Genomic DNA, 10,682 nt, shown 5'->3' on the forward strand with positions numbered 1-10,682 from the left:
ACAAAGCTCCCCGAGCTGGGCTGCACCCCTCGCAATGCGCTGCAGTAGCTGAGCAAGAGGGGCCGTGCAGCACGTGCTGGGAGAGCTCTTCTGGGCCCCGCACGCTGCCCAGGCGCACACGGCGCGGGACTAAATATGCCCCTGCTGCCATGCAATGAGAATGCAAAGCCTCTCTGCAATTCCTGGTTTTATTTTCTCTTTGATAAAAGCTAGATTTCCATCATGAAACCCACAATCATTTCTTACCTGCCCTAGCTATTGCTACCCTGGGATGCCAGAAGTGCTCATTTCTTCCCTTTGCCGAGTTGAAAACTCCTGGCTGAAAACAGGGAACACTCCAATAAGCAACTTTCATTTTGTCCTTATTCAATCTGCAAGCTCTGTCCCTCCTCCAGAAAGCACATCTGTTTGGGGACCCAACCTTGTAGGGGAAAATGGCTCCACAAAAGAGAGAAAAATAAAAAGGGACTACCAAAATTCGGTTCTGTACAGGAGCCCTGAGGATATCTTCCCCTTTCCCTCCAACGATTTATGTCCAACTCTTCTCCTCCTTGCATGAGCACCTATTACTCCCACTACCCGATGGCTGGGGAAGGGTTGGAGAGAGAGATGAGTGAGAGACTGGAAAACATCAGCAACAAGTACCTCCAAGACCTTTATTCCCCTTCAAAAGCAGTTTGACTTCTAAGATCCCACTGAACAGAGAAACCCCAATTATGCCCCAAAATAACTGTTTCAACCCATGCAGACGGAGCAAGACCTTGTTTCAGAGGAAATGGTGGCACGAATGCTCCAGAAGAGCCAGGCAGAAAACCCGCCTGACGAATTAACTAAACGCCTTGCTGAGTTGGTTGCTGATCTGCATTGCAAATAAACGCTGCCTTGCACAGCCCAGGCTCCGGGAACGGATGACGGACCCACCTCACAGAGCTTTTGCCTCTAAGTAAGCATTATTTATAGCCTCACACTCAACCCGCAATAAATGCGAATCAGATTAAAACCCCGTTAATAGTTCATATTTATTAGCAGTGCATGGAAGATACTCATAAAAATAAGTAAATTATGTTGGTGCAAGCCTGCACATTCACTTCTTTAAATGAGATTTTGGGTTCACTGCATATTAAATCATTTGGCTCTTGGATTACACAATATCATCTTGTTTCAAGCAAGTTCGCTAAAGATACCGTTCTGCACTTTTAGCTAGCGTGCTTTAGGGCCACCATTTAAGAGCGATCTCAACCCCGTACCCAGGGCCGCATGATTTCAGTGGCGTGGGCTTCAGAGCTCTCCTACCACCAGCGCTTCTTTTGGTCTGGTTGTTGTAAATGTTGGCCACCACATACAACATGTTCCACAAGCAAATGACTTTTCTCCAGCATTATTTATGCAGAAAAAGCTACAGCCTGGTACAGGAAAAGACCTTTAGAGGATCTATGTTCCACTATCATCACCAAAAACTTAGAAGGACCAGCTCAGCCAACCACTTTTCAAGTAGCTGTATGCCACTCACACCTTTCCACCAGCTTGTCACCGCATGGGCTCAGCCACAGGCTCTGCAGACCTTGCTGCTCGCCTGGGCACAAATGGATGCCTGACGTGCTCTTTGCTAAACACCAAAGAGAAGTGAAGCCACGCAGCCCTACAGCACAGCGCTGTGCAGAAAAGGTACGTGGTGAAACGTCCACTGTCTGCCGCCCCACTTCAGGCTCAGAAAAAACGGAATTTGTGTTTTGTCAGGATTCATGAGCTTCCTGAAGAAGAGCTGTGTACTTAACCCCCCCCCCCAAAAAACAGTACTCACCTAAGAACTACACTTAAGTGGCTTTCAAAAGAAATGCTGCTCACAGAGGTGGGCTTCCCAGCTCCCAAGATTTTCATGCTACGCAGGTACAAATAAAGCAGGCATTTCGTGTGGGGTCAGTCTGGTCCTTGACACAGGCAAGACCAACTTCGCAGCTGATTTTCCAAAATCAGGACTGGATACGTGAAGTCCCTCTTCCAAGGGTGTATTTTATCTTCTGGAGCGTGGGGGCAGATGAACAGGTAAAGCCAGAAAACAAAGGCGAGCCTCATCTCTCGGCACTCGAACGCTCTCGCAATAAGCAGGCACACACTCAACCCGCAATAAATGCGAATCAGATTAAAACCCCGTTAATAGTTCATATTTATTAGCAGTGCATGGAAGATACTCATAAAAATAAGTAAATTATGTTGGTGCAAGCCTGCACATTCACTTCTTTAAATGAGATTTTGGGTTCACTGCATATTAAATCATTTGGCTCTTGGATTACACAATATCATCTTGTTTCAAGCAAGTTCGCTAAAGATACCGTTCTGCACTTTTAGCTAGCGTGCTTTAGGGCCACCATTTAAGAGCGATCTCAACCCCGTACCCAGGGCCGCATGATTTCAGTGGCGTGGGCTTCAGAGCTCTCCTACCACCAGCGCTTCTTTTGGTCTGGTTGTTGTAAATGTTGGCCACCACATACAACATGTTCCACAAGCAAATGACTTTTCTCCAGCATTATTTATGCAGAAAAAGCTACAGCCTGGTACAGGAAAAGACCTTTAGAGGATCTATGTTCCACTATCATCACCAAAAACTTAGAAGGACCAGCTCAGCCAACCACTTTTCAAGTAGCTGTATGCCACTCACACCTTTCCACCAGCTTGTCACCGCATGGGCTCAGCCACAGGCTCTGCAGACCTTGCTGCTCGCCTGGGCACAAATGGATGCCTGACGTGCTCTTTCCTAAACACCAAAGAGAAGCGAAGCCACGCAGCCCTACAGCACAGCGCTGTGCAGAAAAGGCACGTGGTGAAACGTCCACTGTCTGCCGCCCCACTTCAGGCTCAGAAAAAACGGAATTTGTGTTTTGTCAGGATTCATGAGCTTCCTGAAGAAGAGCTGTGTACTTAACCCCCCCCCCCAAAAAACAGTACTCACCTAAGAACTACACTTAAGTGGCTTTCAAAAGAAATGCTGCTCACAGAGGTGGGCTTCCCAGCTCCCAAGATTTTCATGCTACGCAGGTACAAATAAAGCAGGCATTTCATGTGGGGTCAGTCTGGTCCTTGACACAGGCAAGACCAACTTCGCAGCTGATTTTCCAAAATCAGGACTGGATACGTGAAGTCCCTCTTCCAAGGGTAACTACACTTAAGTGGCTTTCAAAAGAAATGCTGCTCACAGAGGTGGGCTTCCCAGCTCCCAAGATTTTCATGCTACGCAGGTACAAATAAAGCAGGCATTTCATGTGGGGTCAGTCTGGTCCTTGACACAGGCAAGACCAACTTCGCAGCTGATTTTCCAAAATCAGGACTGGATACGTGAAGTCCCTCTTCCAAGGGTGTATTTTATCTTCTGGAGCGTGGGGGCAGATGAACAGGTAAAGCCAGAAAACAAAGGCGAGCCTCATCTCTCGGCACTCGAACGCTCTGGCAATAAGCAGGTACCCGAGGTATCCCTGGTACCTCGGCCGAGCCCTCGCTTCATATGACAACGGCAGATACAAGGATCCATTGTTTGGAGCCTGAAACGCAGCCCTGACTACACACATTTACATACATTTAATCACTTAGACAGAAGCTTGGGAAAAGACAAGACTATCGCAAACGCTACACTGCAAACACAACAAATATAATCTGGTTACAACCGACTGCAGACCTTATGATACCGCTGGCTATGGGAAAAAAGAGAGAGGCACTCTGAGAATTAATGTTCTTCCAGGCTATACAGAAACAAATGAGTTTCTGGTGCTGAACAATTAGTACTCCTGTTAATTCTGCGTGTGGGTTAGAAATAACACCAAGCGTTTGGGACTGCTTCCATTTCGATTGTTTTCTTTCTGCACTGGATAACAAAAATATATTCAGACAGCTAAATAAATCCTTCATAACACTGATGGGACTTCTTGTTCACAGCAAGCAGTTATGCAAATTGCTAATTATGAGGCAGAGATAATCATAATCTAGCACATTTATGCAACCGCATGTACAACAGGGATAGCTAAAGCAATAGTTGCCTTATTGTCCTCACTGCATTTTTTAAAGTCACGCCAACGGGCTGGCTCACTGCACGGCATCGCAGCCTGGTGCAGCGGGGATTGCAGCCCAGGAGCTGCCACGTGCCCCCAGGACGCAGAAGAGCAGAAGGTTTAATGTACTGGAAAATAACACAGTCACGGGAATAAAAAGTCCAGGTACCCCTGAGAAAAATAAATAAGAGAGTGGATGTCAAAGCATCCCCGCTGGTTTCAAATTGTCCCTTGAGATCCAGCTGCACCCCAAGCTCCCGTAGGTGCTCAGCCACTTCTTTGTGTTGCTAGGCTTCGAACCCTGGGCTCTCAGGGCACGACAGGACCACTGGGTCAAGTCCCACCTGCTCCAAACCTGCCTGAAATCCCGACCTGGTGTGTTTGGGACAAAAGCACAAGAGAGGGTGGGCATTCCCAGAGTGTCCATTTTCTGGGATGAACTCCCGGGGGTGAAAGGAAGACGACTGAGAGCTACTAAAAAATAGGATCCTCCTACCACGAATGAAGCAAGCATGTGAAATCTGAGCTGCAATGCTCATCCTGAACCTCATTTAATAAAAAGTATCAGCTTCAGGGATGCCCTTTTGCTTCAGACTGAGGGAGACTGATTTAAAACACCAGTCAGTCACAGAGGAAAAACCCCAAGAGAGAGAAGGAAGGCTGCAACACAACCACAAACCTTCCCAACCTAGAGCAGCTCCTGCTCATTTGCTCTCAGCCAGCACACACTCGCCCCACTATTACTGTCCAGTTTCCTAGGCCAGTTATTCCAGCTCAATAAGAGCAGCATTGCGTTATCATTTTCACTTAAGGCTCCAAATTCAGAAGCTTCCACCACTTACTGAAAAAAAAAAAAATAATAATAGAGGTAAGAGCACAAAGTGCTGCAATTCTGAGGAAAGTGCATGGTGGCATCCAAAAGGAATGCAAGGAAACAGCCTGGAAGATGGCTTGCTTCTGCCCTAATTAGCTATCATTTTGGCAAACTCAAGGGAAATGCAGTGAAAACAACCCTGTGACTTCACGTACCCACAACACCGAGAGAAGCTCTGGATGGGCTCTGAACTGGAAATGATGGATGTGGCTTACTCGCGCTGGAATTAAATGTCCTTCCACAAAATAAGAACAGCGATCTGTGTCCTGACGAAAAAAACCTGCTGCATCATGGAAACAGGAAAGACCGATCAGGCGGAGCTGGAAGGAATTGCCAGGGATTTTTTTTTTGCTTGATGGCGGGATATTAAACTCAGAGAAAGAAAGAAACAGCTTGCTAAGACCTGGCTACCTAGCTACTAGAGCAGGGCAGCAGGAGAGGGGTCCTGCCCCGCAGCACAGCTGGAGAGCCGCCCCGCACTGGCAGTGAGAAAGCAGCCACCGCACCTGGGTGCTGCTCAGCACAGTCCTCTGCTTGCACGGAGACGGAGGCAACCAGGTAAGAGAGTAAATTTGTGCAGGGCTGGGTTCCCGTTCACACCACACCAGCCAGCCTGGCACTGCACGTTACTCGGTGATGCTTGCAAACTCCCCACCCCGCGCCAGACCCGGTGCATCAGAGCTGGTCCTGGCACCTTGCCCTCCTGGCACCCACCTGAGGTCATCCCGGTGCCCAAGGGACCACCTTGCCGCCTTGCAGAGGGCGTACAGCCACAGCAGGGAGGAGCTGCACCCGAGCACAGGCACTGGCCAACTAACAGCAGCAGCTCTCCAGAAGCGTGTAAGAGAGCAACTCAAGAGTAGCAACCAGAGACGATCCAGGATCAAGCCTTCAAAACCTGAGAAAAGCCCTGAGAATCCTCACGCTATAGAAAAAGAATCATCCGTGCTTGGTTATTTGTATTTGACTTCGCTCTCAGAGCATTTAGGTTCTTGTCTGCAAGCTGTCCTTAGGAGCTAGAGGATTAGAAACCTAATTTGTTCCTCTCAGAAGAATGATGCAAGTAAAATCTTAATTCCTAGAGAGGAACCATCAGAAAAACCACACCAATTTCAAGAGGTGATCCTCAGTGCTGTAAAAATTTGGCAGGTTCCTGAATGTATTACACTATGTTTGACTCTTTAACATGGCACACCAGATTCCATTCCGCCCAGGCTGGTGAGTGTTTTGCAGCCTTGGCGACAGAATGGAACATACCAGACTGATGGGTTCCAATTGCTGGCAATTTCCTCCCCAAAATGTAATGTAAAACCTAGGCTAGACCAAAGATACAGGTCCAAGTACCTTCAATAAAAATGAGCTTACCTTCAAGTAGGAATTTCCGGAAGAGTTGTGATGAAAAATGGAAAATGCCAAATATCCAGCCATTTCAAGCGTTTCCAATCATTGCAGGTGAAAGGCATTAGGAGAGAAACAAAAAGACACTGATTAGCATAACAAATACAGTGTCTGCAGCACAATTTTTTAGCACTCTTAATTGCACTCATAATTCCACTAAGAACCAAGAGTTCTCATTCCAGTTTTCCTTTAAAGGATTTGCTTGTATTTATACCAATTTTTCAGAAGGTTGGGCTCCATTTTACAGTCTTCACTCAGGCAAAACTCCCACAACACCCACAGAAATGCAGAGAAGACAAGGAAAGCTTTGCAAAGCTTGGCCTGAAGGTCTGGGTCCTGCAGCCAAGGAAAAACAACGTCCCCCCTACCCCTCCCCCTAGAAAAAAGATCCAGTAAGGGGACAGCTGTAATTTATACCCTGTGGCAAAGCAGAACTTCCAATTCAGAGTTTGCTTTTAATAAGATTTCTATCTGCAGCTGGAAGATGCATTTCAAATTCATTCTTTTTCCTTGTGGAAATCAAAACAAAGCCATAAGAACTTCATTTCAGCACCAGTCTGTTTGTTGCCCATATAACTTTATGTGATCAAGCCTCACATAACCGTAATAAAAAGAACTCTGTAAAACATAGTTTTATAATACTTGAGCACACATTTAAACAGCTCAGGAGTTCCTCCAACCTGATGGAGCGTACTGCTTCTCAGCTACTCCTGGAGACTGCAAATCTGAGATGGCTTTCACGGCTCCCTAGTGGCTCGCATTTTTCCCCAGCGGCCAGGTGGGAACTCGCAGGGCGGTTTGCTAGGACTGACCTGGCTCACTCCGAATGAACAACCCCCATCCGAGCAGCGAGAGGAATCTACCTTTGCAGTGCATCCTTAGGAATGGACAGGCTGGGGGTTGCTTACATAGAAATTCTACCTAGAATCTGTATTTTGTTATTATTGATTTGTTGTTTGGCTTTTTTCCTCCTCCTCCCCCTTTAAAAATTAGGGAAAATATGTGAGTTGATATTTCAAAGATAAAGAAAGAAATATAGGACAAACATGTTCCTTACAGTATTGCTAATTCTTTACATTTGATTACTCACCAGACAACTTTTGCTCCTGGAATCACATGAAATCAGAATCTGAATTGCCGTAAAAAACACGTTAATAATGTCTACTCCCTGATTACTAGGAGAAGCTTGAAAAAGTGATCCCTACAGGCTTGGTATAAGCAAATAAAGAAAACCCAAGTTTGGCTCTGATCCTGCAAAGCACTTAAGCGCATGCTTAGCTTTGCAAAATCAATGGGACTTTGTGAGCTTCTAGAGAACTCCAAGCACACCAGAGATTTGTGGGATCAAATCAGGAAAAAAAAAAATCTTAAGGCCTTAAGCCTTAACCTCGTGGTATTTCACTTTCTCTAAAGCCTGGCTCATGGTTTTTAATTTAAAGGCTGAGGACCAAGCTTAATATGTTTGCCTAAAAATATTTAACTCGGCAGTCTTCAGAAAGGTGAAAGGCCTTTGCAGACCTCCAGAGGCTGAGGGGATCTCACAGGGCAGCTACCGACCGCCGCCACTCCAGCATCCCCAGGTGGGAGTCTGGAAGGGCAACAGCCTCAAAAAATTAAGACACCTCCAAAATCCCTATTTGCCTCTATCTTAATTGCAGCATTTTTTCTAGTACCTTCAACATAAACATCACTTCCATGACTGCGCTACTTCAAGTCTGCAAGGCTTAAAGTGGAAAAAAACCCTACAAAATTGTTATTGCACTTCAACCCAAACCATTACAGCCTCAGTCACAGCCTTGAACAGCAAAATAACGGGAACTGTCTGCCTTTTGAAGCTTTTGGTAAAAAAAAAAAATTTAAAAATTAAAAGGATTTTGCTTAAACGTCTGCCAGGCACCGATGGCTCAATGAGTCTTCAACCAATGTATTTGCTCCTATCAGCTAACAAAAAGTGACTATTAGCAAGATCTCAGAATTAGCTTAATGCTGTTTTTTTGTGGGTTATGGGCCTTTTTTTTTTTTTTTTTTTTCCATCAAATCCTACAATCCCCAAACCCGACATGCTTCTGATGGGAATTCACTGATTTGGCATCTCCCCAAGGGTCATTTCAAGCCGATACTGACAATGGGAAAATCAATGCCACACTCAACACCACCTTCTTCTTCTTCCACTACTTCTTGTTCCTAATGAGAGTGAGCCAGCAGGACGGGCCGGTTGCTGGATGACGGCTAACAGCCTTCACCGCTGTGATCACAGGAGGACAGCAAAGGGAAAGGCAACGCTCCTCTCCCACCCAAAGCGCCCATCGTACCACGACGGCTCTTTTTCCAAAGAACCCAGATCAAATGGAAGCTGATTTGGTACAAGAAAAACAACAGAACAGCGACTGCACAGAATTAAAGGAGAGAGGAAGAAAAACTGAACAAAAAAAATGTCTTGTAAAGCAAGCTGAAGCATTTTCCAGCTGTAATGAAGTAGACTAAACCTCTCCTAGCCCCTTTTTTTAAACCTGACTATTTGTAATCAAAAGCAGGATAGAGAATACACTTAAAGGCCATTAACAAACTACATTTTGAATTATTCCTTTATAGTAGCTGTTAAACGATAAACACGCATTCTGCTAACACTCATTTCTCATGTTTCCCCCCAAATGTTATTTTTACTACTGGATTGCAATGATAAACACCAGCGACTCTGATATTTCTGCCACTTCCTTTGAGAACGAAGGCGCATTCCCCCAGCAATGTATTCACCAAGGCACCAATCACATTTTTTAAAGTAAGTGGATTTAATGATGAGAACTGCTGAACAAATCTTCAGCAAATGGTGTTTATTGCCTATGTGAATGTTAACCATGCCACACCGGCTGATATACAGGTCCTTAAAGCACTCAGCTCCCTGTATTTATAGGTACAGCTCTCCCGCTCCGGAGCGTGAATTAGCTGAGCAAAGCCCGGCCATTTCCATACCCTCCCGCCACCCTCCAGCGCCATCGCGATTTGCATTGCAGCCTCGCACGCTCATCCCAGCGCACCTTCGCTGTGAAATTCATTCCTGCCTGCAGGTTTGCAGAGATTAAAAAGCCTTATGTTCTGCAGTTGGTTTTCCTAAAGCGCTTCCCGACTACCTTAGAGAGGGACCTTTCTAAACAGAAGGGTTTAGATAATTTCTTTCTGATGACAGGTTAAGTGACAAGTGATCTGTCCAAGTGCGGGATATCCACGTGCACATGGGGATTTTCCCCCAAAAGAAGAAATCACCTTGCCATTCCTGTAGGCCACCCAATTTGACTTTGAAACTGGCCCTGCTATGAGCAAAGGATTGCAAAGAGATGTCCAGGGACTCTGTCCAACCTACCCCGGCCTCTGACTCCACGCCGACACCAATGTACCAGCAGACAGCCCAGAAATGCAGATGTGCAAATCTCTGCCCAAGCAGCATGACAGCACCATCCAAAGGCAGCTGCAGGGCGCTCCAATTCTGCAGGCAGCAGGATATTCCCATTTTAGAGGCAGGCTCCTCTGACACAGACCGTTTATTCTGCAATCTCGGCAGCCTCTGTGGAAGCCCACGTCCCCCTAGCACAGACCCAGAGCCGAAACATCTCTAGGCTCACCCGCTGTCACTCTTGCTTTGGGCTCTGGACAGACCTTGCCCTCACTTCCCTCTCTAAAATCAGCCTCTCCAGAGAAACTTCGGATACCACAAGGCATGAGAAAAAATATTAAAAGAAAATCTGAATATTAAGAATTTTAAAAAGTATTCACTGACTATCGTAGTCTAAACTAATTTTTAATAGCCTGAATCCTTTTCAAGTTGACTGTTTTTTTCTCAGTCAAGAGCCTGCGCTTGCAGCAATCTTGAGGAAACTGAGAAATTGCGCACACTGTAAAACCGAGCAAGTCAAGGACAAAGATACAAACCTTATCGTTGATTTGGATTTTGCAAGATTCCCGGAGATTTTTTTTTTTGGTCAGGCTGATTAATGCTGTTTTAATGTGTAATATTTTGTGTTTAATAACCCCAGCCTTGCTTCTGAAAGGAGGAAAGGGTTTTACAGTTCAGCATTTTACAGTCAGTTTTGCAAAGGGCTACCACTAGATTGCATCCATAATTTTTTATGCTGCCACCTCCGACAGCAGATGGCAAACTGCCCAGATTGAGCCCAACCGCTTGCCTGAAACGGTAATGTTTTGGGGCAGGGGGTGGACAAAATGTGGCTGCAAAAAGAAGAAATGCAAAAAAAAACCCCACTAAAGCAACTTAATCTGGCTTGGGCTGCTAATAAGAATTACTCAAGTACCTATTTTGGAGATCTCCATCCCCTCTGAACTCCTCAAACAGGGCAAAGAAAGAAAGAAAAAAAAAAAAA

This window comes from Egretta garzetta, unplaced genomic scaffold (assembly GCF_000687185.1).
Source record: "Egretta garzetta isolate BGI_Z169 unplaced genomic scaffold, ASM68718v1 scaffold220, whole genome shotgun sequence".
Lineage (NCBI taxonomy): Eukaryota > Metazoa > Chordata > Aves > Pelecaniformes > Ardeidae > Egretta > Egretta garzetta.